At 41.9% G+C, this 27121-nt stretch overlaps 1 protein-coding gene and 1 long non-coding RNA gene across 2 annotated transcripts in view; one reads left to right on the forward strand and one right to left on the reverse strand.

Annotated features, from left to right (window-relative positions):
- The window catches only part of DCC (DCC netrin 1 receptor), a 1302851-nt gene that overhangs the window by 206685 nt on the left and 1069045 nt on the right, over window positions 1-27121 (forward strand). The window lies entirely within an intron of this gene.
- On the reverse strand, window positions 1259-19060 carry LOC117654716 (uncharacterized). Its single transcript, XR_015731873.1, has 5 exons — window positions 18791-19060; window positions 17998-18279; window positions 17423-17555; window positions 2105-2248; window positions 1259-1671 (listed from the first exon to the last, which is right to left on the reverse strand). It is a non-coding gene; the product is annotated as an uncharacterized LOC117654716 (long non-coding RNA).

Consider the following 27121-nt stretch of genomic DNA (forward strand, 5'->3'; position numbering starts at 1 on the left):
AAACTCAAGGCCTGCCCTGTAAACAGTGAAGGAGCGGCCTGCGGTGCCTCTGCCAGCAAAAATGGAGCTTGCAAGGGGCATGTGCGGGCCTCCCTGTCAGGGCATTGATTAATCCCATTTTTGGCTCTGGGACAATCACCCTGGTTAGAGGATGGATCGTGGCCTCTCCAAGTTTGCAATATTCTGAAATAAAACGCAAAGAAAAGTTCTCTAATAAAACTCATTTATTTGTTATAAAGAAAATAAAACACCTCACTAACTAAGAAAAATAAATTGTTACATTTTGGCAAGCGAGATCTCCTGCCGGTCCAGCCGGACTTCTCTGGCAGGAGAACAAAGGAAAAGTGTGTGTGAAGGAATGTGGGTGGATGGACATGCGTAGTAGCTTTTGATAACAATTCTTGGCAAGGTACGGAAAGTCTGATAGTCCAGAAATAATTAGCTCAGCTGGTAAATAAAAGAACGCAGTGACACTCCCGAACTCTGTTTTTGTTGGCAGAGGGTTGCAGGAAGCCATCTCAGCTGAAAATGGAGCTCGGGAGTCCATTTTTGCTGGCAGAGCACTTGGGCCACCACAGGTGGCCCCCCGACATCATACCCATCCCAGCTACGCCCATCCTGCCCCCCTCCCCAAGGTCAAACACAACCCTGATGTGGCCCTCAAGGAAATCAAGTTTGATATCCCTGCCCTAATCCGTTCTTATTCCTCAAATCCAGGAGAGCAATTAGGAGAAGAAGAAAGGAAACATGTCAGAGGTGGTATTCAGCCGGTTCTGGCTAGTTCTGAAGAACCGGTAGTGGAAATTTTGAGTAGTTCGGAGAACCGGCAAATACCACCTCTGTCTGGCCCCGCCCCCATCTATTCGCTGCCGCCTAAGTCCCAGCTGATCGAGTCTCAGCTGATCGTCTGGGTCTTCTTTTGTTGCCCTGCATATGGAGCTGGAAAGCAGGTTAGTAGGGTGGGGAGGGAATGAAGATTTTATAGTATCCTTCCCCTTGGAGTGGGGTGGGAATGGAGATTTTGCAGTATCCTTCCCCTGCCACGCCCACCAAGTCACGCCCACAGAACTGATAGTAAAATATTTTGAATCCCACCACTGATTAACATGTGTATGTGTCTCTGTGTTTGTCTGTGTGCATGGACATGTGTGTGTATGTGTGTGTGTGTCTGAGAGAGAGACTTTTTTCAGTTTCTCGAAGTCAGAATTCAACAACTTGTTTATTGTCTATCTGGAGTTAATAAAATGTAACCAGCACTGTCTTGTTTCTCCCCTCACCCAAATCAGTTGTAATGATGTTTCTAGGCAGAATAAACACATTTTAAATCCATTTTTCAAATTAATCATGAAAGCAATTACTGTGCATTTCAAAGATGCTATTAAAATATTAAATATTCTAGCGATCTTCTTCCTGCATTCCAGCAACAAAGCTTCTTTATTCATATCAAATTATGCCGCTTTGTTTTCTGCTCTGCAGCATGGCTTCTGTACGTACCAAGGTTTCAAAGGCATGGACATTAGTTTCATTTCTGTCCACTATCCAATTCTTCACTTTCCAAGTTCTTAGTTAATCAGAACATTTTTTTCCAATTCTAAACACTCCTTCCTTTGATTCTTCAATCCATGCATAGTATTTTTCAAACCTCTATTCAGCTTCTGAATTCCACATTACCTAAACAAAAAAAAAAATTGTTTGGCGGTCCTCATCTTACAACATTTCATTTGGTGGCCATTCAAAATTAGAAACAGCACTGAAAAAAATTCATTTACGACCTTTTTTCACACTTATGACCATTGTATGACCTGTAGTCATACGATCAGACTTCAACTGCTTGGCAAGTGACTCGTATTTATGACAGTTTCAGGTGGCTCTGGGGGGGGGGTGTCATGTGATCATTTTTTGTTACTTTCCGGCAAGCAAAGTCAACAAGGAATTCAGATTCACTTCACATCTGGGTTACTAACTCAAGAACTGCAGTGATTCCCTTAATAACTGTGGAAAGAAAGGTCGTACAATGGGGCATAACTCACTTAACAAATGTCTCGTGTAGCAACAGAAACTTTATGTGCTTATGACTCAATTGTGGTCATAAGTCGAGGATTACCTGTATTTTATAAATGTTCATAAGCGCAAAATATCAGAACATTGCATTCCTTTGAAAGGAGATTTCCCTCTCCCCTTTTGATTCCAGTGGGGTCCTAGCCAGAAAGAGGAAGCATCTCAGGGCCTTCTTAGATGATTCTTCACACTAGGAATGAGAAGAACAGAGGCCAAGATAATCTTAGTTCTGAAGAACCAGTCCCAAGTTTCAGTATATTGACAGAGCCAGTCAACACAGACTTATGGACTAGATAGATCGGGGTCTGATTCAACAGAGTACAATTTATGTTCTTATGTTCATATGGTCACCATCTTATGATGATTGTCATTCAGAATAACAGAATTGAAAAGGACCTTGGAGATCTTCTAGTCTAAATCTCTGCTCAAGCAGGAAAGCCTATATCATTTCAGACAAATGGTTGTCCAATCTCTGTTTAAAAATCCTCCAGTGTTGGAGCACCCATAACTTCTGGAAGCAAGTCGTTCCACTGGTTTATTCTCACTGTCGGGAAATTTCTCCTTAATCCAAGGTTGTTTCTCTCCTTGATTGGTTTCCCTCTGTTACTTCTTGTCCTGCCTTCAGGTACTTTGAAAAATAGGTTGACATTCCCCCCCCCTTCTTTGTGGCAACCCCTTAGACATTGGAAGACATTGGGAGACTGCTATCATGTCACCCCTAGTCAGTGGTGGGTTCCTCCTGGTTCGGTCCGGTTCGGTCAAGCCGGTAGCGGTGACGATATGACGTCACCGAACTGGTTCTGTTTGTTCGGGAGCTGCCCCCCCGCCCCCCCACGTTATTCTTACTTTTTATTTGGCCCCGCCCCCAATCTATTGCTGCCTCCCGAGTCCCAGCTGATTGGCTAGAAGGAAAAAAACTGTTTAAACTCTTGCTGCACGACTTCAAAGGGCCGCCCTACAGCTGATCAGTGTTAAAAGGCAGTGTGGTGGTAGACCGGTGCCTCCAAAAACAAATGAGTAGACTGGTGCCTCCAAAAACAAATGAGTAGACCGGTACAGCTCTGCAAGCAGTTAAAAGCCTGGTAGACCAGTACCTCTGCTAAATCCTAAAGAATTGTCACATGACCATCAAGCCACGCCCACAAAATAAGCCACGCCCACAGACCCGGTAGTAAAAAAAATTAGAACCCACCCCTGCCCCTAGTCCTTCTTTTCATTAAACTAGACCAGTAGTGGGTTTCAAAAAATTTTACTACCGGTTCTCTTATCATACCTCTCCTAGTTTTACAAACTTGGAGAAAAAGAGTTCCTGTTAAATGGAGAAGGCCATCTGACATGCAGCTCAAGAAAGGCAACAGAAGAAGAAAAGCAACCTAAAAAGAAGAAGAAAAACACATATTTGTTTCCTTTGCTCTTTTAAAGTCACCTTTTGGTGTGATCTATTGGACATTTTGAGTTTAGTAGCCCAATTACAATTGCCCTAAAGAAATGGGAATAGCAATAGCAATAGCACTTAGATTTATATACAGCTTCGTAGTGCTTTACAGCCTTCTCTAAGCGGTTTACAAAATCAGCATATTGCCCCCAACAATCTGGCTCCTTATTTTACTGAGCTCAGAAGGATGGAAGGCTGAATCAATCTTGAGTTGGTCAGGATCGAACTCCTGGCAGCGAGCAGAGTTAGCCTGCAATACTGCATTCTAACCAATGCATCACCATGGCTCACTTGGGAAGCTAAGGGACCCCTTCCCAACTTTATTTAACACATAGCAGGTACAACAAATTTGGCAAAGACATTAACTGGGACCTTATCCCATTCAGTCTCCCCCCACCCCTTATAATTTTCTCCAGTTGGATCCACTTGGCCTCCTCTTTATTTTAATTAGATTCATCCACAAAACATTCCTGTTTCAATCCACTTAAGTTTGGTATCTGTTTAAAATGGACAAAGACTCCTAATTAGTTTTTTGTTTCATTGGCAATCTTCCTTTTAAGCTGTTATTTTTGTTTAGGTTTATAAATGGCTAATTTCCAGTTGTTTTCATGAACATATTTGTTTTGCTGTGTTTATACTTCGGTGATTACAAGTGGCTTTGAGGTTTTTTTTTAAAACTTGGAAAGATAGTATTAATTTGGAAAGATATTATTACAGTCTCCTGTAATGTGAGACTGTAGATTTTTAGGGGTGTGTGTGTTTGTTTGTCTTGGCTTTAATCAAACCTTAAATCCTCGCATCTCTTCTGCATATGATGTTTGTAGCAGATGTTCACTCTGCTTGTCAAGGGTCCATTAACAAAAACAGCATCTGTGTGGAGGGGAAGGAAGCTGCTATATTAATCCTACATGCCTTTTTGCTTCTGTGGGGGAAAAAAAGTTCTTTTTGTGTTCTGGGACATAAATGCAGTTTTATATTGCACCGATGTCCTGTGATACAACCAAATATCTGATCCTACGGTTTTGGTATCCTTATTTGGAAACCTTTTAATAAGTCGTACTTCAAACACAACGCATCAAAGACGGAAGGTGAACGGTAAGCAACCACAGGAATGTATCATATGATCAATGTGCAACTCAGAGCTACATTCTTCTTGAATTAGACTTACTCCCAGATCAGTAGTCTTAGAGTAGCAGCACTTGGTGCAGGGGTGAAATCTACTTACCTTCCTTACCGGTTCGAAAGTGAACGTGCTACGCACATGTCACATGCACGCACAGACCTGCACATGTACAAAACCTTCTGTGCACGCGCAGAAAATAAAAAATACATTACTTCCTGGTTAAAATCAGGAAGTAATGACACCCAGGCGGGTGGGCGGAGCTTTGGTCTGCTACCATTACCAGATTGCCAAACCAGGGGTGGAATGCTCCCGGTTCGGACCGATCTGGTAGCGATGGCGGCGGGTGGTTCGGAGAACCAGTAGCAAAAATCCCTGCCCCCCTCCCCATACCCAGCTGAGCTGCACGATCATCAGAGGCTTTTTTTTTTACTTTTAAAAGCATTTTTTCTACAACCTCTTCAGCTGAAAAAATGCTTTTAAAAGTAAAAAAAAAAAAGCCTCTGATGATCGTGCGGTGCAGCTGGGATCGTCAGAGGCTTTTAAAAGCATTTTTTCTACAACCTCTTCAGCCAAAGAGGTTGTAGAAAAAAAATGCCTTTAAAAGCCTCTGACGATCCCAGCTGAGTTGCCTGATCGTCAGAAGCTTTTAAAAGCATTTTTTTCTGCAGCCTCTTAAGGTTGTAGAAAAAATGCTTTTAAAAGTTAAAAAAAAAAATTGGCCATGCTCACCCAGTCACATTACTGCCCCCCCCCCCAAGCCATGCCCACAGAACCAGTAGTAACAAATTTTACATTTCACCACTGCGCCAAACCAATGGCCAAGATCACTACTGGACCAAGCAATCAGATCTGATCTGGGAGCATTTCACTCCTGACTTGGTGTACTGAATATGAGCATTGATTCCTTAAAACAAATGAAAGATTTGACATTCACTTTAGTTTAGAAGAATGGCATTGATAACATGTGTGTTTCCACTTAAAGCTTGGAAAGCTAAGCAGTCTTCAACCTGCTTACAAGATGGATAGGAGATTTGCAGGAAGTCCCTTCGCTGTAAGCTAAACTTGGAAGTTGGGGAAAAAAACATTCAAGAGAACCACTTCTGTGCTGTGTTGTTACCAATCAAACTACATGGATATGTTTCTCAAGTTACCAGGATAGTCACAGCAAATGGCAGAATGGTTGATAATTGGATGAAAGACCCATAAGAAAACTCCAGACTAGACTAAACATCTCAGAAGGCAATAGCAGACTACTTCTTTCTTGTTGACTGGAAAATGATATGGATATAGCCATACAATTGCCAGGAGTTAAGCATTTCTCATCCCAATGTCATGTTTTTTGGGGGAAGGAGACTTATGAGTTTCCTCTTCTGGGGTGTATTGAGTTCCTTGTGCAGTTGGTTGGCCACTATGAGGACTAGATGGGTCGGGGTCTGATCCAAAAAGGTACAGTTTATGTTCTCATGTTCATATGGGTTCTCATGTTCTCATGTTCATATGAGTTGGACTAGAAGATTTCCAAGGTCCCTTCCAACTCTGTTATTCTATTCTATTCTATTCTATTCTATTCTATTCTATTCTATTCTATTCTATTCTATTCTATTCTATTCTGGTCTGGTCTGGTCTGGTCTGGTCTGGTCTGGTCTGGTCTGGTCTGGTCTGGTCTGGTCTACTCTACTCTACTCTACTCTACTCTACTCTACTCTACTCTACTCTTCTCTTCTCTTCTCTTCTCTTCTATTCTGGTCTGGTCTGGTCTGGTCTGGTCTGTTCTGTTCTACTCTACTCTACTCTACTCTACTCTACTCTACTCTACTCTACTCTACTCTACTCTACTCTTCTATTCTATTCTATTCTATTCTATTCTATTCTATTCTATTCTATTCTATTCTATTCTATTCTATTCTATTCTATTCTTCCATTCCCCCTTGAGTTCATGGCATCTGATACTGAAAGTCTGTGAAGTGCAAGCGGGATATGGCAGCTGACATGGTCAATGTATGGGTGAGACACTGTCAGGAATGACTAGGGTTGTGGACCAGAGGTGGGTTTCAGAAGGTTCTGACCAATTCTGGAGAACCGGTAGCGGAAATTTTGAGTAGTTCAGAGAACCGGTAGTAAAAATTCTCACTGGCCCTGCCCCCATCTATTCTCTGCCTCCCAAGTCCCAGCTGATTGGGAGGAAATGGGGATTTTGCAGTAACCTTCCCCTGGATTGGGGAGGGAATGGAGATGTTGCAGGATCCTTCCCCCGGAGTGGGGTGGGAATGGAGATTGTACAGTATCCTTCCCCTGCCACGCCCACCAAGCCATGCCATGCCCACCAAGCCACACCCACAGAACCGGTAGTAAAAAAATTTGAAACCCACCACTGTTGTGGACTGTATTGAGAAGAAAGAAATGGCAAGCTTCTCAAGGTGATGGTGACCTTGAAAATCATATGGGCACGTCACCAAGAATTAAGGTTGTTTCAAAGGAGATGTTACCTTTACAGAGAAATAGTGAAAAAGAGCTATCACTCTCTTGCTTTACTGCTCTCACGTGTCAGCGAATGCTAGTCTAGACAGGTCATTGACCTGGACCATTGGAGGGTTCAGATACATGCTGACCATGGTGCTTTGGATATAATGGTCTTACCAGCCCTCACACTCCACCTGCTGAATGGGGTGGAGAGGTGACAATGGTCTTGCACACCAATCACTCTTTTCGGATTAGATCTGCTGACATTATCCTTATTCTTTTAGGACCAGAGCTCTGGAATGTCAGTGAGAAATTAATTGTCAATACCGGCCTTTATAACCAGTATAAAGTAGACTCAGCAGCTCTTTCCGGTTGATGATTCTAAGGTCTTGGCTTGGTAGATTGTCATTACATTGCCATGATAAGCAGATCTGTAAATGGTTTTTTTTTTCCTCCCTCTCTCTTCTATTTCAAAGCTGAATTATAGTATTGGCATTTAACATGAGAGTTCATCTGTCTCCAGTCATTGTACTGAACAGTCAGGCTATCAATTAAAAGTATTTTTTTGCTATTTTTTTCTTTCTTTGGGAAAAAAAAAAAGGATGCAATAAAACATGAAATGAATTAGCAGAGTTCAGTCGGCAGGAGTTAAGCTTTGAGTCTTTGTGCAATTTAAAGGTTTGCATGTGTTCTGCCCCAGCTACGGACCCCAAAGAACACAGCACACACAAAACCCGTTCGAACCTTAGTTTACCAAATAAACCAGTTTTTTTACAACAACCGCTGTTAATTAACTGCATTAACAGCCGCCAAGAATTCAAAGAATAATAACTGAAAGCTTACTGTGGTTGACAGAATGCCCAGAAGCAATTTGCAGGAAGCTGATAAGATAAGCAAGACAAGACACGAAGGTATGTGAACAAAGTTGTTCCCTGCAAATTGCTTCAGTCAGCATTCCTCCTTAAATAGGCTAAGGGAGTGGCCAATTAGCCCCAAGCCTTACTCTCGAGGAAACCTCCTCCTGAGGAGCTACTCCTGCCTTTTGGCAGCTCTGCGCACCCGTGCATCGAGAAGAGGCTCCTCCTCTTCGTCCTCTTCACTTAAGGAAGCTTCTGGAGGTTCTGAAGGCCCTGGCTGAATCCCCGCCTCTGGCACCACATCTTCTCCAGCCTCCTCATTGTCTGACTCGAGTGCCAGCTGCACAGGGTGCTGGCACAGCACTATACCAGCCTCCTCACTGTCGGAATCAGTTACTAGCTGTACAGGCCGCTGACGGGCCACAACAGCATGTGGGATTTTGCTGACAAAGTTGTTCCATTTTATTTATTTGTACCCTGCCTGAATTATTTTTACAAATAACTCAAAGTGGTGAACATATCCAACATGTCTTCCTCCTCCTATTTTTCCCAAAACAACTGCCCTGTGAGATGAAATGAGCTGAGAAAGAGAGAGACTGGCTCAAAGTCACCCAGCTGGCTTTCATGGTTAAGGTGGGCCTAGAACTCACAGTCTTCTGGTGAGTAGACAAAGTTGTGTGTGTTAGGAAAAGTGTGTTCAAAAATGATATGTTTTTTTTTATTTTTATGACCCCGTAATCCCTTTATTCAGGGTGGAGTGGGGGCAACTGAATGGAGCTGAGCATTTACTGGCCAGATGCCCTTCCTGATGCCTACCCAGAGTTCACAGCAGATATTTCTGATTGAGAAATATCTGTCGCTGCCTAAGATTGAATGCTCAACTTTTCATGTGGGAGGCGAGCATCTTTACCTCTAGGCTCCCATGTCACTCACAAAAATGACATTATAGCTAATATACATAAAATGTATAGGATTGTGCAGAGTTCAGTTAAACAAATCATTAAGCTTATGTAGAAAGAACAAAACAAGTGTAATGTTTGGAAACTGAGCAGATTCAGACTTGGTATATTTTAGATATGTACGAAGTTATTCCTTTTTATGGACTCAAGAGATTTGTGAGTTATGTTATGTGTAATGACATTTGCTTCTTGCCCAAGGCAAACTAGTAAGTTACTTTTTCTGTTACAGTGATATCCCTTATGCTAGTAAAATTTCACATCAGCTTCCATTGAAGCACCAGAACACCAGAAAATGTTGAATAGCATGTAATTGATAGGATTAACAGTTGGAAAATTCACAGGGGTTTTGCCCTGATCCTGTTGAGAAATCTGCGAAGTCAGCCCATCAGTATACATTGTGAGAAGCTCCAACGGTAAGTTGGAGCTGAGTTTTGAGGCTCTTCCTCTGAGACATCATTTCTATCTTTGCTGAAGATAGATCCAAACCTATTAGGATAGACTTTCCCAATGTTTCTGACTTTATGAACCAGTGGGAGGGGAGCAGTGGTGGGATTCATAAAATTTAACAACCGGTTCTCTGTCCTAATGACCGGCTGGGTAGGCGTGGCCAGGGGGTGTGACAGACAGCACTTGGCCTCCTGCACCCCTCTGGGAGCAAAAATGGGTGGTCCCTCCCACCGCCCATTTTTGCTCCCAGAGGGGTGCAGGAGGCCAAGTGCTGTCTGTCACACACACACAGACCCGGTGCCCTGTTTTGGGCCTAGTAGGCCTCTCTGCAGCCTCCTGGGAGTGAAAACGGGCTGCAGGAGGGAGCACACCACCGCCCCGTGCCTCGTTTTGGGCCTAGTAGGCCTCCCTGCACTTACCTCAGAGCCAAAATAGGGCGTGTGTGGACTCTTGGAAGGGGAGGGGAGGGGATGGGCCAGCAGCAATTTAACTACTGATTCACCCGAACTGGCTGAATCCGACTACTGGAGGGGGGAGAGGGGATGGTTCCACACAAGCAAATGGCATGCCTGCATGTGCACACACAGCTCCATTTGCGCAAGCGGCGTGCACGCACACTTATTGGTCACACAAATAGAGCACGCATGTGCTTGCCCACTGCTCGTGCAAGGGAGGATATGCGTGCTTGCACGCTTGCTGGCCATTTCCATGGCCCTGTTGCAATGCCCTCACAGCCCACTAGTGGGTTGTGTCCCACAGGTTAGGGACCCCTGTATTAGGAGATATCTGGCTTGTTCCCCCCAGATCATCAAAGCTTTCTCCTTCTCAGTTAATTCATAGCTAAACTGACATTTTTACATTTTAATCCATACGCCGTGTTAAGAAAATGTCTGGGTTTCTTCCACAGTTTTCATATGCAAAGTGCCCAATCCTGTCTAGTTGCTGAAACCTAGTCAAATGGCATTAATGACTCACAATCCAAAACAGAGGGATTCCAAGAAAAAAAGAATAATAGCAATAGCACTTAAGCTAATATACCGCTTCACAGTGCTTTACAGCCCTCTCCAAGCGGTTTACAGAGTCAGCCTCTTGCCCCCAACAATTTGGGTCCTCATTTTACCCACCTCGGAAGGATGGAAGGCTGAGTCAACCTTGAGCCTGGTGAGATTTGAACTGCCAAATTGCAGGCAGCCAGCAGGCAGCAGAAGTAGCCTGCAGTACTGCATTCTAACCACTGTGCCACCACTGTGCTCTAAGGAGGGAGAACATTAAATAAATAGGTTTAAGAACAAGTTCTTCAAATTAGTTTCAGGCACAACTAGATGGGATAAAACTAGTTTTAAAATCATGAGATGCCATCTGTCAATCAGGTAATCATCGGAGAAATATGGAAACAACCAGCCTTAGAGCTGAGCTAATGGAATTTGTCTGCTTCCCTTGTTTTCTCTGAAGAATGAAAAAAGTCCAAGAGGTTTCTGAAATTATTATTTCATCTCAATTTACTCCTAAATTTTGTTTCACATGTTTGTTTTAGATTTCCACACACCACACTTTTTCGTACACATACTGTATAAAGGTGATTTTCTTATCCAGATATGTTGTTTTTCTCAACATATCTTCGTCCTTTACTGGCCTCCATAAGGAACAATCCAGATCATCCTGAGATTTTGCTTTTCGTTGACCTTTGGTGACCGAGACAGGTTATCTCACTTCAAACATCTCAAAGTTACTTTCTGACTCTCATCACTCTGTTCCATACAATTTCCAGAGGCACACAAGAGTCAAGCTGGGTCAAATCCCTCAGCAGCAAATAAAATGTATTTCTGAAGAAAAAAAAAATGAGATTAGGGGATACTTTATAAACTGGTTATTTTCTGTCTTCCTCTTTTTATTCTAATGAGTTGAAAATGTGACAGTGATACCGCAAAGGTTTTTCAGAGTTCTGTTCAGGGAATGAAGTCTTTCTGAACTTGAGCTGCAAATAAGGTCTGTGCCACCAACTGTAGCCATCCATCATAAGAAACAGCTTGTGCCTCATAAAAAAAAAAAAGGACTTTTTAGACAAAGTCAACCAAATGGACATTAGGAGAGTTTGATGGTAGCAGTCTGTCCTTCAAAGGCAGGATGAAAAAAAGTGAGGGGAAATGAGAAGAGTGCGGCAGCCGTTTTCCAAATTAGATTGATGTATTGCCTTGGCATTTTCTCAAAGTAAATTATGAAGAGGGCATAGGACACGCTACACAAAATATGAATAATCTTTGTGCTATGCCAAAAGTCTTGGCATCATCTTTGCAAGACAAGAAGTGCAATTTGTTATTCCTCCTCCAGCAAATTCATGTTCACAATCCTCTGCAATTCTGCCATCCTGGAATCAAATTTTCAGAGGAAGGTCTCCTTGTTACCCCAAAACGATTTCAGTCTATTTTGATTTTTTTTCCTCTTATTTCCTCTCTATTTCCCTCTGTACCACTTTCTCTTGTGAAGGTCGCATGACTCGTTTCTGAGTGCCAGAAAAGGGAAGAAATCTCTCTGCAAGGAGTTGTATCAAGGGCAGGAAATCAGGAGTCCAGGAGGTTCAAATGAATATAGGTTTATTGTATGCTAATGCTCTCTACAAGAATCTGAACTACTAATGGTCAAAGCAAATTGGCGGTAGATAAGATTCAACAGAATTCGAGATGGACTGGACTTAGATTTCCTGTGGGTGCAAAACTGATGACTCAAGACTGATGATGCATTTGACCCCTCCTTCAGTCTCAGCCTGGTTATCTCCTACAAATTGATGATCACTGTAAGCACAGTGTGCTTTTGAAAGTCAAAAAAGCTAAAAAATATCCTTTAGATATCATATCTATCAAAACAAGACTTGAATATATGTAGCCTGGCAATTATTCCCCTGATAATGACAGCAACCTAGGCTTGATAAATGTCCTGTCCAAATGAAAAACAAAACAAAACCAGAATGAAATGTGTTTTTCACTCTAAACCAGGGGTGGGTTCTACTTACCTTTACTACTGATTTGCAATGGGGCCACACGTGCAGAAGCTTCCTGATGACATCCAGGTCAGTGGGTGGAGCCTCCCGCTGGTTTTACTACCGGTTCTTGCAAACCGGTCCGAACCGGGGGCAACCCACCATTGCTCTAAACCATAAGATATGGCTGAAAGGCATTCAGGAAAAGTAGAAATGTAGGAAATAGCTCACTTCCCATGTCTATGGAGATGCTCAGTCATCCAGGTCATGGTTGTCCCAAAGGTGCATTTTCAAAAGGCAACCTGACTTTGGTTTTTTTTCTTGAAGACATTTCACTTCTCATCCAAGAAGCTTCTTCAGATCTAACTCTACTGAAGAACTGAAGAAGCTTCTTGGGTGAGAAGCGAAACATCTTCAAGGAAAGACAAAGTCCAATTGCCTTTTGAAAAAGCACCTTTGGGGCACACTCCCCAGATGTTCCAGTCCTGTTTTGTAATGTGCCCTTCTGTTCAGAACCAAGGTAGATATAAATTAGCTCCTACCAAGATTGATGTAAATTAGCCTAGATGTCTCATTTTTGGCCCAGAATCAACATACCTAAATACTGAACTCAGGAATGTCCATAACTTCCCAACGAAAGGACCGACAACTGAGAAACCATATTGCCTGAAAAATTCAGAAGTGTTTCAATCTAGAGCAAGAGAGAAGTGGGAGCTGAAGAAGGGTTCCTCTTAGGAATTTTAGTTTTCTTGTCACGAAAGCTTGATCTTTTGCTATGAAGACGTGTGACTGACTGATTGCTAAACAACCTTAATGGCTTTTCTTTCCTTAAAATTACAGCATAAGGAGATTAAAGGGCCAAATGAACAGAAGTCTTTCCATCTGGGGCCTTCTTTCTTCATGTTTAATGCATTTTGCATTTAGTTGAAGATTGGGCCAACTAAATTGTTCTTAGTAGTCCCCCGAGAGAAAAAGTTAAAGGAGTTGTTTCTTATTCTAATGTTGTAGATACTCTTCAGTTTCATTTTCATCATATCAGGAAGCTGCTGTTTAGTTTAATTTAGTTTAATTTGCACACAGAACATCACTTCTTACCTCCAAATGATCTTTAATGAGTTTTTACTATATGCCAATCATCTGAAACCCATTGTCCATCAGGTACATTGGGTCTCAGCTTCAAACCCTATCGGTCATCTGGGCTGCGAATTCTAGAAGTTCATCGCAACATCTCTGGGGAGATATCACGTTGAGGAAAGCATCATGACACACAGGTAGTCCTCAGCTTACGACCACCACTGAGCTCATAATTTCTGTTGCCAAGCATGACAGTTGTTAAATGACTTTTGCCCCCCATTTTACGACCTTTCTTGACACAGTTGTTAAGTGAATCATTGAAGTTGTTAAGTTAGTAACACGGTTGTTAAGCGGATCTGACTTCCCCATTGACTTTGCATATCAGAAGGTTGCAAAAGGTGATCACAGGACCCTGGGACACTTCAACTGTCATAAGTACATGTCGGTTGCCAGGCATCTGAATTAGTGATGGTGGGGATGCTGAAATCTCTTTTTTCAATGCTGCTGTAACTTTGAACAGTCACTAAATGAATGGTTGTCATCAAAGACTACAATAGAGAGAAATGAACTGGATGAAAGTTGAAGCATATTTCACAAGAGCCTTGGTAGTACAGTGGTTTAATGCACCCTGTAATTAACACAGCTGCCTGCAATTTCTGCAGGTTCGAATCTTACCAGGCTCAAGGTTGACTCAGCCTTCCATCCTTTCTAAGGTAGGTTAAATGAGGACCCAGTTTGTGGGGGCAATAAGCTGACTTTGTATAAATATACAAAAGTATGAAGGCTATTGCTTAACGCATTGTAAGCTGCCCTGAGTCTCCAGAGAAGGGCGGCATATAAATCAAATTAAAAAAAAAACACTGTTGGCAAAGGAACAGCATGCTTTCTACAAAACTCTACTTCATGAAGATCTTGAAGTCTTGGTTCTTCCTCCAACTGAGCCAGGGTGTTTTGTGAGTACATTTCATTGAGTAGGTGTGAGTTGTTTCTGGCACAATGTGCTTTATTGATCTTCGTTATACTTTGATGTTTCCGTCCTCTTTTAGCTTCCAGAGTCTCATGGCAAATAGATGGTCATATGAGTGGGTGAAATAATAAACCAGAAATAAAATGTTATTAAAAAAAAAAAAGGCACAGTGCAGAGTTGAGTCTGTTGTCTAACATTGTAATGGTATGTGGAAACGACCTTGGGAGACCGGGGGAAGAGATGCTGCCTAGGGAACAGTCATATAAGAGGGAGCACAGCCTGCAGCTGCATAGTGGGTGGAGCAAGAGGCTCAAGATGGACCCTAAGTTATTGGGCTGTAAAGGTGATGATGGGAGAATTATACTTTTGGACATGCAAGATTCTGTTAATGCAACTTTACAATAAAATAGAAATACTTTATTTGGTTGTGTTTCTTGTCTGATCTATCTAATAAGGCTGACAACAATGAGAAGGAGAGGAGAGGAGAGAAGTGGAGAGGAGGGGCAGAGGAGAGGAGAAGAGAGAAGTGGAGACGAGGGGCAGAGGAGAGGAGAGAAGTGGAGAGGAGGGGGAGAGGAGAGGAGAGGAGGGGCAGAGGAGAGGAGAGAAGTGGAGAGAGGGGCAGAGGAGAAGAGAGGAGTGGAGTGGAGGGGCAAAGGAGAGGAGAGAAGTGGAGAAGAGGGAGAGAGGAGAAGAGTGGAGAGGTGGGGGAGAGGAGGAGTGGAGAGGAGACGAGAGGAATTAGTATCATCATCAAATCCAACATTACACTTTCAGATTAACTTTCCAGTCAGCCCATATCCCCAGCTACAACCTAGCAACATATCAACGATCCACAAAAAATATCACCACAGCAATAGAAAATGTCTACCCAGATAATAGGATGAGGAGTTATTATATCACACCTTGCCATTGGCAGACCATGCTATGGGTCACTCAGCTCTACAAAGCTTGGAGAAGGATTGTAAACTTTGTTAAGGTAAAAGAACAGCCTTCGAAGCCCATCTGAGTTTTTCAACTATGATTTCCTCTCCATCTTTCAAGAGAACAACAGCGTTTTGAGAAGGGCACACTCTATAAAAAGTGTACATTGCCATGAGTGTAACAGTACTCTACGTTGTTTCATTTGGATAAGCACAAAGCAAGGCATTCTTTCCGTACAGGAAGACAGTTTAAAATAAAGAGAGGGAGAAGGACACCAATAAAACATGCATTTCTAGTTCTTTTGTGATGGAACGAAAGATGGCACCCATTTAACTGGAGATGCTCAGAATCCAAATTCAAACTTTCTCCGTAAATATATGTATATATATATTCATGCTCGTTGTTGATCAATGGCCAAGATTGCAACTGTAAGTGATCTTGATGTAAAAACATGGATGTCAGCATTTTTTTCCCCCCAGAAAGGACTGTTTTATGTTTTATTAAATTTCACAATCTGTAAAAGAAGGCAAGGGGATGGAAAGGAACATTTATTGTTAAATGAAAAATCAGCCAGGGATGGTAAGAAAAGCTGCTGAACCCCTGGAACGCAGCAGAAAATTTTACTACTGCAGATTTTAGTATCTCAGCAGCTCTGGGAGGACAGAGAAAATTTAGGACTATATCAAGCCAGCCTGGAAAAGATGTGGGGTCATAATCCCACTTTCCTAATATTTCTAAAATTGGCATGGTGCATTTGAAATAGTGATTTTCCCCCCCTCCTACTCTAGTAGCAGAGAACATCTCTTCTTCTATATTAGGAGGGGGGGAAATCACTATTTCAAATAGTGTAGACACTTGCTTCTACTTGGGAGATTGAGAGTTCAATCCTAGATGTTTCTTTCCTAGAGCACAAAGAAAAAAAAAATCTGCTGTGAACTCTTTGTGACAGCAGGAAGGGCATCTGTCCAGCAAATGCTCAGCTGCATTTAGTCATCCTGATTCTATCCCAAATGAAGAGTTTATAGGGTTGTAAAAAGGAGGATTTTTTTATAGTAGAAGAGAAGAGAAATAGAACGTATAGAAATGACTACCATTAGTTGCTACACAAATGGACAATCTGGAACTCATGGGTTATGGACTGTATTGTCCTTAGTGCAACCGCTACATTGACATTTGGGTGCAAAACCAATTTTTTGCCATGTGAATTTCCTCCCTTCTGTATTTTATAGATTTCAATTACATGCCTTAAACCTGCACAAAACTTCCCCATCTATCTGTAACCTTTAAATCTTCCATCACCAAAGAGGAGGAGGAGAGGGAGGAGGGGGAGGGGGATCCAACATTGGAAGTTTTTAAGAAGAGATTGGACAACCATGTGTCTGAAATGGTATAGGGTTTCTTGCTTGAGCAGGGGGTTGGACTGGATGACCTCCAAGGTCCCTTCCAACATTGTTACTCTGTTACAAGGAAGAGGAGGAGGAGGAGGAGGAGGAGGCGGGGGATGGGGATGGGGATGAGGACAAGGACAAGTTTTTGTCCTTGGTTTAGCTCAACAGACAGAAGCACTGTAATTTAACACCAGCTGTCTGCAATTAAAGTAAGATCGAATCTCGTCAGGCTCAAGGTTGACTTAGCCTTCCATCCTTTCTAAGGTAGGTAAATTGAGGACCCAGTTTGTGGGGGCAATAAGCTGACTTTGTATAAATATACATAAGTATGAAGGCTATTGCTTAACGCATTGTAAGCCGCCCTGAGTCTCCGGAGAAGGGCAGCATATAAATCAAATTAAAAAAAAAAGTTTTTGATTGTTCTTAGCCAGTGGTGGGCTTCAAAATTTTTTACTACTGGTTCTGTGGGTGTGCCTTGGTGGACGTGGCATGGCATGGCTTGGTGGGCATGGCATGGCTTGGTCGGCGTGGCTTGGTGGGCGTGGCAGGGGAAGGATACTGTAAAATCTCCATTCCCTCCCCAATCCAGGGGAAGGTTACTGCAAAATCCCCCATTTCCTCCTGATCAGCTGGGACTCGGGAGGCAGAGAATGGATGGGGGCAGGGCCAGCCAGAATTTTTACTACCGGTTCTCCGAACTACTCAAAATTTCTGCTACCGGTTCTCCAGAACTGGTCAGAACCTACTGAAACCCACCTCTGTTCTCAGCATGCAGGCTCTTGAAGATTAAAAGGATATGACAATCTTCTGCCACAGGTCCTTTCCTCTCCTCCCATTGCAGTCATAGGATAGCTCTTCCAACAAGCGGAGAAACATTCTTGAACTATTGCTATGTTGTTAATAAATGAGAGAAATGGTGAGCACCATTAAAAAATAGTCCACATAATCCACTCTTGTAGAAGAACAGGCAATATACAAACCTGTCTAGCTAAATATCCTGAATATGTATTAGGATCATGATATAAGGTCAGCATACTGATGGAAATAGAGGCCTGTGTGTCTATTCCTTATGCAGCTTTCTTATGAGATAAAGCATTTCCATAACTTCTTTTGGATTGCACATTTCCTTAAGATAACACAAGACTGATTTCAATCTAACTTAATATCAAAAGTTCTTTGAGGTGTTGCTTTAGATTAGATGTATTCCAAGTTCTCTTCAAAGTAACGATTGAGCTTGTGTGTATTTTGCACACAGCAATCCAAAAAGTGTATTACAAAAAAAAAAAAAATGCAAACTCTGCGCTCCAAATAAATAATTCACATTCACTTACATTGTGTGAATAAATCTGTTCATTCTGGTAACTGAGCTGGGGAAATCACAAAACAAGCTGTAGATTTCGATTCAGAAAGATTTCTTTCTTCTTCTGCTCGAAAGATGTAGCATTTGCTGCTTTTGTTATATAGGTTTCTTCACTTAGAATCTCTTCGTAAATACTTATTTCACTATTGGCTTAATAGTTAGGGAATGTACTCCGAAGCTATTCAGTGGAGGCAGATCAATTTGTCCCGAAGAATTGATTGAAGAAACAGAGTGAACATTGGCCTGTTCAGACCTACAGGTTTTGGAAGAAAGTGGTAACTGGATGAGTCTTAATTTATCTCATTCAGTTTCAACTACAGTTTTATGAGACAAAATCTGCCCCATCACTCTACTTCAATTTCTTTTAAGAAGAACCTACATCTGCCATGATCTGCATATACAGTATATCACAGAAGGGAGTACACCAGAGGTAGGTTTCAGCAGGTTCTGACCAGTTCTGGAGAACTGGTAGCGGAAATTTTGAGTAGTTTGGAGAACCGGTAGTAAAAATTCTGACTGGCCCCACCCCCATCTATTCTCTGCCTCCCAAGTCCCAGCTGACCGGGAGGAAAGGGGGATTTTGCAGTAACCTTCCTCTGGATTGGGATGGGAATGGAGATTTTACAGTATCCTTCCCCTGCCATGCCCAACAAGCCACTCCCACCAAGCCATGCCATGCCCACCAAGACAGAACCGGTAGTAAAAAAATTTGAAATCCACCACTGGAGTACATCCCCTCACATTTTGTAAATATTTAAGTATACCTTTTCATGTGATAACACTGAAGAAATGACACTTGGCTACAATGTAAAATAGTGAGTATACAGCTTGTATAACAGTGTAAATGTGCTGTCCCCTCAAAATAACGCAACACACAGCCATTAATGTCTAAACTGCTGGCAACAAAAGTGAGTATACCCCTAAGTGATAATGTCCAAATGGGGCCAAAGTGTTAATATTTTGTGTAGCCGCCATTATTTTCCAGCACTGCCTTAACCGTCTTTGGTGTAGAGTTCACCAGAGCTTCACAGGTTGCCACTGGAATCCTCTTCCACTCCTCTGTGATGATGTCACAGAGCTGGTGGATGTTAGAGACCTTGTGTACCTCCACCTTCTGTTTCAGGATGCTCCACAGATGCTCAATAGGGTTTAGGTCTGGAGACATGCTTGGCCAGTCCATCACCTTTACCCTCAACTTCTTTATCTGAGGGGGCGTACTCACTTCTGTGATATACCGTAGATAGATGAGAACTGTTTTGGCATGAGGAACATTAGTTTGCATTATATTGTCTGTTGTGCTTAGTCAAAGAAGATAAATATATCTTTTTCTGAGTACCAAGAATGCCTGAAACGGACATTTTAAAATGACTGAATATTTGTCCTTTAGTTCTCAAAGATGCTTTTCCAAAAGGCAAAATGGACTTTCTTGGGGTTTTTTCTTTGAAAACATTGTGCTTCTCCTTCAAGAAGTTTTGATCTGAAGAAGCTTCTTGGATGAGAAGTGAAATGTTTTCAAAGAAAAAAAAATCAAGAAAGTCCAATTGCCTTCTGGGAAAGCATATTTGGAATTTTTAGATTTTTTTGTAACTCCTTTAAATATTCTTGTGCACCATTTCACTTGCCAATGGAGGAAACACTATTTAAGATTATTCTAATTTGGATTAAAATATTCTGCCCCCATTCAGCCAATGGTAAGCAGTGTTAAATCATATCCACTCTGATTTGCCTGCATTGAAAAATGGGAGGAAAATAAATTTGATAGTTAATAATAATACTCCAGTCTGAACATCTGACTCACTGTGCATTGAACAATAATAATAGCAGAGAAAGTAATAGAAAATGAAGAAGCTAAAGGGATTTAGAATTAAAAGAGACAGGCACCTGCCACACAAGATCCAGACTTAACAATTGTCAATAAGAAAGACAAAAAAAAGTCTGGATAGTGGACGTGGCAGAACCTGGAGACAGCAGAAGAGAAGAGAAAGAACTGGAGAAGATAACACAATACAAAGACATGCAAATAGAAATAGAACAACTGGGGGAAAAGATAGTACCAATAGTAATAGACCAGTGGTAGGATTCAATTTTTTTTTTACTACTGGTTCTGTGGGCGTGGCTTGGCGGGCGTGGCAGGGGAAGATTACTGCAAAATCCCCATTTCCTCCTGATCAGCTGGGACTCGGGAGGCAGAGAGTAGATGGGGGCAGGGCCAGTCAGAGGTGGTATTTACCGGTTATCCGAACTACTCAAAATTTCCACTACCGGTTCTCCAGAACTGGTCAGAACCTGCTGAATAGCACCTCTGTAATAGATGCCTTGGGTGCATTCCCAAAACAACTAAAGCACTACCATCAGCATTGACAAATTCACCATCAGTCAATTGCAAAAGGTAGCTGTATTCAGAACAGCTTACATCTTGCAATGTGACACAATCAAACACAACCAAACATCAAATCTAACACAATCAAATATCAACATTTGTCTACTCAGGTTTTTAGGAAGGACTCGAGGTGGACAACAAAGCCAAAACTAGTCTGAACATTTGACTGACTGTGATGAGCCATAATAATAACAATTTCAAAGGAAGATATTTTGGCATAGGCTTGTACTGCTGACAGAAATTGAACTTAAAAAGTATTTAGAAGTGGCAGAGTTGCACTTGTTATTGTAAAACTAGATTAATGCCCTTTTGGCTGTTCCACCATTCTTATCATGCGTTCATTTCTTATTTTGGTTCTAAAAACTCCTCACCAGAGAATGGAGAATCTGATGCAAGACAAATCCAGGCAGATTTCTTTTGCTCCACCGGTTCTGAGGTCGTGATCCAAAAGGTGACTTCAAAGTGGTTTTTGTTCGAAGCCGACAAGGTTCCAGGTAGCAGGAGAAGTTCAACCTGTGTGAGGAAATCCATTTAACAAGCTGCTAAGCATGATTGTGTTGATATGATGAGCGCTTGCTTTTGCTTGCAAGAAAGATGCTACAATTCTCATTTTCATTAATAGTATCACTTGCTACCACCTGTCACTGTAGAATTTAGATTAGGCTTTGTTGATGATCTGAGTAATAACGTGAAATCAAAATGCCTATAAAGCTTTGCAATGTTGAGGAGTAAGAACAAAATCATTAGGTCAATTTTTTATTGTTTTAACTATTTTTTTAATTTGATTCCAGGGGCTGGAAGGATTTTTATCACAGAAATAGAAATCTTATTAGTCGAGCCAAATTTAATATTTTTTTGGGGGGGGCTGTGAGAATAGAATAGAATAGAATTCTTTATTGGCCAAGTGTGATTGGACACACATGGAATTTGTCTTTGGGGCATACACTCTCAGTGTACATAAAAAGACAAGATACATTTGTCAAGAATCATAAGGCACAACATTTAATGATAGTCATAGGGTACAAATAAGCAATCAGATCCTATTAGGAAACAGTCAATATAAATCGTAAGGATACAAGCAACAAGATTACAGTCATACAGTCATAAATGGGAGGAGATGGGTAATAGGAACGAAGAGAAGATTAATAGTAGTGCAGACTTAGTAAATAGTTTGACGGTGTTGAGGGAATTATTTGTTTAGCAGAGTGATGGCATTGGGGAAAAACTGTTCTTGTGTCTAGTTGTTCTGGTGTGCAATACTTGAGGGTAGAAGTTGAAACAATTTATGTTCAGGATGTGAGCAGTCTGTAAATATTTTCACAGCCCTCTTTTTCACTCGTGCAGTATATAGGTCCTCAATGGAAGGCAGGTTGGTAGCAATTGTTTTTTCTGCAATTCTAATTATCCTCTGAAGTCTGTGTCTGTCTTGTTGGGTTGCAGAACCAAACCAGTCAGTTATAAAGGTAAGAGTTATAGAAGTAAGGTTTTATTCTGTGGGAAGCCCCTCCACCCCAGAAGAATGAAATATTTTGGGGAATAATAAAAAAAAGGCAGGATAGAATATTTCCCTAAAGAAGAAATGGGGAAAAAATCTTAAGGGAGGCAGAAACCAACCCCAGTTTCCCTGCTCCAAGCAGAAACTGAGGAGGCCAGCTTTTAGAAATGCAGGAAACTCAAATACAAAGCCCAAAGAAGGTATATAGAAACCCACCCACTCTCAACTCCATTTTGTCAGCTGCCCAGAATTACATGTGGTTAAGGTGACCAATCGTCCTTCTTTAGGGAGGACAGTCCTCCTTTTGTAAGTTCTGTCTCTCTTGAAAAGTGTCCTCCTACATGTCCTCCTTTTCGATATATGAAGACTAATCTGTAACTCTCCATATTCGATCGATGCCGATCCGATCCGTTGCATGTGATGTGACGTATTTGTATTTGACATGGCGATTTGTCAAGGCTTGGTACAGTGTGGCGAGACACAATTATGAGATGCATGCGAGAATTGTTTTGAGAGAGTGCATTGCGCGCAAGTGGCTTTGTTTACTTCTTACCGAAACAGACATGGCACACACACACACACGTGTCCTCCTTCTCATTGTAAAAAAGTTGGTCACCTTACATGTGGTTGGTGGTTCTGCTTCATCAATAAATGGAACCTTTCTTTCCAATCAGCTTCCAGCTTCCATTTTATTTCCAGTGCCTTTTCTCCTGGCTTGGAACTGAACCAGATGGATTTTCCTTCCAACAATTCTGAAGGAAGTTCAAACATTAGCTGTCCGTATGATCGCAAGGTGTGTGGAGGAGGTAGAAAAATTCCTATCATTGTTCACATAAGTATAAAGATCCTTTCTGAATTTTTAAAGAAATTAAATATGGAACTGATGGTTATGGAAATGACTGGGTCAATTATGAGGTAGATGGATTAAACTTGATTCTCAGATATACAATTAAATACTCAGTTGTCCTATTGTACTCCAACAAGGAAAAAATACAAATGATTATGTTCTTTTTTTTTTTTTTAGCAGAATGAAAGGAAATGTCCTGTCAAATTTCCTGGGGATTCAATGAGATGAAATATAGCATATTTGACAGGCAGTAGTGAAAGGATCCCCAACATATATTCTTTTAAAATCTATGATTTGTCGTCTTACTATTTTGAAACAATGAGATTTTCGTGGGGGCGCAGAAATATATCCCTTTAAGAATTGCTGTAGGGATTTTCGTTTTAGTTAGCACTCAGAAACCTCCCAATTAATCCTTCCATCCAAATCAGGACAAAAAATAAAATGCACACCGTTCACTTCAGTGAGCAAAAATATAGTAATGTTTATTTATTGAACATCAGCAATTTTTTTTAAAAAAAAAGGCAAGAGTGAGACAAAGAGTGGCTGCAGCAAGGAAAGAGAGATAAAAAGCGAATAACATACAATAATTATCTATCTATCTCAGAGGTGGTATTCAGCCGGTTCTGACCGGTTTGCCTGAACCGGTAGTGGAAGTCACAAATGGGCCCGCCCACCTGCCCCAACTGTATACCATCCTATTTAGGTACGTTTTTGAGGCCGGGCGCATGCGCGGAAGGTGCACGTGCCAGCAAAGCACATGCGTGGAAGGCTGGGCGCTGTTGTGGCCCGTCAGCGGCCTGTGCAGCTAGTAACTGATTCCGACAGCGAGGAGGCTGGTGTAGTGCTGCGCCAGCAGCCTGTGCAGCTGGCACTCGAGTCAGACAATGAGGAGGCTGGAGAAGATGTGGTGCCAGAGGCGGGGATTCAGCCAGGGCCTTCAGAACCTCCAGAAGCCCCCATAAGTGAAGAGGATGAAGACGAGGAGCCTCTTCTCGATGCTCCATCCTGTGGTTTGTCCCTTGATAGAAAAAAAACAAGATTTTTTTTAAAATAGATCTCTGTCCTGCAAAATGTCCTCTTTATGGCAGATTTTGAAAAAAAAAAGTTTCATGTTGATCTTCACTCACCTTAACTAATCTTTGTTGTTGTTGTTGTTGCTGTTATTTGCCTCAGGAAATATTTTTTTCCAGAGAATTCTAGGATCAGAATGGTAGTCATCACAAAAAGGGCAAGCATTATTATTACAGGTAGTCCTTGACGTCTGACCACAACTGAGGCCAATGAGGCCAAATTTGTTGTTGTTAAGGGAGACATTTGCCCAGCGGTGAAATCCAATTTTTTTTTTTACTACTGGTTCTATGGGCGTGGCTTGCTGGGCGTGGTATGGCTTGCTGGGCGTGGCTTGCTGAGCGTGGCAGGGGAAGGATACTGCAACATCCCCATTCCCTCCCCACTCCTGTGGGAAGGATACTGCAAAATCTCCATTCCCACCCCACTCTGGGGCCAGCCAGAGGTGGTTTTTGCCAGTTCTCCGAACTGCTCAAAATTTCCGCTACCGATTCTCAAGAACCTGTCAGAACCTGTTGGATTTCACCCCTGCATTTGCCCCATTTTACAACCTTTCTTGCCTCAGTTGTTCAGTGAATCACTGCAGTTGATAACTTAGTAAGTTATGTTGTTAAGTGAATCTGGCTCTGTTCTGCCCCAGCTCCGGATTCCCAAGGATTGTGACACACACCAACAGTCCTTATCAAAGTTATAATGTACCAAGAATAAACAAAGTTCGGCAAAGGTTGGCAACCAGCCCAGAAAACAAGATACAATAAGACACCCACTCTCCAAAATGCTCTGTAATAATTACACGTTCTTTCCAGCAAAAAATTACTAACTGCGTGCGACTTAAATAGGCTAAGGTAGTGGCCAATTATCCTCAAGCCTTACTCTCAAGGAGATCTCCTCCGCCTGAGTAGCGACTCCTGCCTTTTGGCAGCCCTGCATGCTCAAGCATTGAGGAGAGACTCCTCCACTTCGCTCTCTCCACTTGAAGGAGCCTCTGGAGGTTCTGAAGGCCCTGGCTGAGTCTCTGCCTCTGGCACCACATCCTCTTCAGCCTCCTCGCTGTCCGATGCGAGCGCTGGCTGCACAGGCTGCTGGCGCGACCCCACACCAGCCTCCTCATCATCGGGATCAGCCACGATCCGCGCAGGCCACTGGCGGGCCACAACAGGCTCCCTCCTTGCCCTTGTTTGTTAGAAGGTCGCAAAAGGGGATTGCATGACCTTGGGACACAACAAAGATCATAAATATGAACCAGTTGCCAAGCATCTGAGTTTCGATCACATGATCGTGGGGATGTTGCAAAGGTCGTAACTGTGAAAAATGGTCATAAATCACTTCTTTCAGTGCCATTGTAACTTTGAATGGTGACTAAATGAACTGTTGTAAGTCAAGGACTGCCTGTATTTTTTTAAAAGAACGTAAAAATGAAAACTTGTGGTGTCAGCCATTTTCCTGGAAATTGTTTGGAACATTACTGAGTCCAGAATTCAGTGGTTAAGGGTAATAAGAACGAAAGTGAATCCCATCAGTAAAACCAGTGGAAGTGTCAGGCGTGAAAGACCAGGATGCAGTACATGTTAAGTTCCAAATAAGTTCCAGATAAACTGATTAATCACTTATGCCAATGCACAGTCAGCTAATGGTTAGCACTGTCTTAACATTTGATAAGGGTTAATGGAATTCAAGAGGGGTTAGACTTGATCTGCTTGTGACAACATAGAGACTCTTGGCCAATTCCTCTTTTGACGCCGTCCCCAGGCTCTGCCACTCCTTCTTCTACAGGAAAGTGAAAATAGGGATTTTTATTGGTTTCTTTGTTAAAGTTTTAGAATGAAGTAAGCATTGTTCACAATCAATTTGTTGTTGTTAGTTGCGAAGTCATACCCGATGCATCGCGACCACTTGGACAACTTTCCTCCAGGCCTTCCTGTTCTCTACCATCCTCTGGGGTCCATTTAAGCTCACGCCGACTGCTTCAGTGACTCCATCCAGCCACCTCATTCTCTGCCGTCCCCTTCTTTTTCTGCCCTCAATTGTTCCCAGCATTAGGCTCTTCTCCAGTGAGTCCTTCCTTCTCATCAGGTGGCCAAAGTATTTGAGTTTCATCTTCAGGATCTGGCCTTCTAAAGAGCAGTCAGGGTTGATCTCCTCTAGGACTGACCAGTTTGATTGCCTTGCAGTCCAAGGGACTCTCAGGAGTCTTCTCCAGCACCATAGTTCAAAGGCCTCAATTCTTTGACGTACAGCCTTCCTTATAGTCCAACTATACATTGCAACTGGGAAAACCTCACAATCAGTACACAACTTTTAAATATTTACACATATCAGAGATACCCCCAATCACTGGGTAGGAAACTGATATGTCTGGATCTGTAACCAATAAAATCAAATATCCCATTTAATAAAAAATGTAATATTTGTGGATGCCAAGCATCAATGATAGAAATGAAATTCTTATTAAAATTCAGATTAGAAGGTAGTCTGCTGCTGTCTTCAATGATTCACGGTTTTAGAAAAGCATATCTAATTAATAAAACAAGACCATAATAATCTGAGGGAGGGAGGGAAAGCTCTTTTCCAATTGGACCGATCAGCTTAAATACTGGGATCTTGGACAGTGATGCAGAGATGAACAGCTCCCTGTGTTCCGTGACTGAAAGTCATCATTAAACTGTCACAGATCAATTATGTCTCCCCAGAGTTTATTAATGGCACTGTTATCACTTTTAATTCCAGGTCACTAATATATAAGGAAGACTGCTCCATGGAGCATAATAGGCCATTGCAAAGATACAGGCTGAATCTTTTTTTTTTTTTTTGCAATTATTTCCCAAGTGGGCTTGGGTAATAGAAGTTATTAAATAAGACCATTGATCTTGGTTAGGCTGATTTGTTAACAAGGAATTTCTTTCCAGCCCCAGTTTGTGGTCCATCTATTACCAGACAAGGGGGAATACAAAGATGAAATAATTATACATTCTTCCTTTTGTGGATAAAGCATCCTTTACCTCCTGGTAAGAGCCTTGGTGGCACAGTGGTTAAAATGCAGTTATTGCAGGCAAACTCTGCCCATTGCTTAGAGTTTGATCCTGATGGAGTTCGGGGTTGACTCAGTCTTCCATCCTTCCAAGATTGATAAATGAGGATCCATATTATTAGGGGCAATATGCTGACATTGTAAACCATCCGGAGAGTGCTTTAAACTGCTATGGGGTGGTATATAAGCTTAGATCCTGTTGCTATTACTATCTTGTTAAAGCAAAAAAGCAAAATAAAGCAATAAATTCAAAAAGTGAAGGTTATGATCTCAGTGT

The sequence above is a fragment of the Pantherophis guttatus genome, chromosome 2 (assembly GCF_059756535.1).
Source record: "Pantherophis guttatus breed Tessera chromosome 2, ASM5975653v1, whole genome shotgun sequence".
In the NCBI taxonomy this organism is placed as follows: Eukaryota; Metazoa; Chordata; class Lepidosauria; order Squamata; family Colubridae; genus Pantherophis; species Pantherophis guttatus.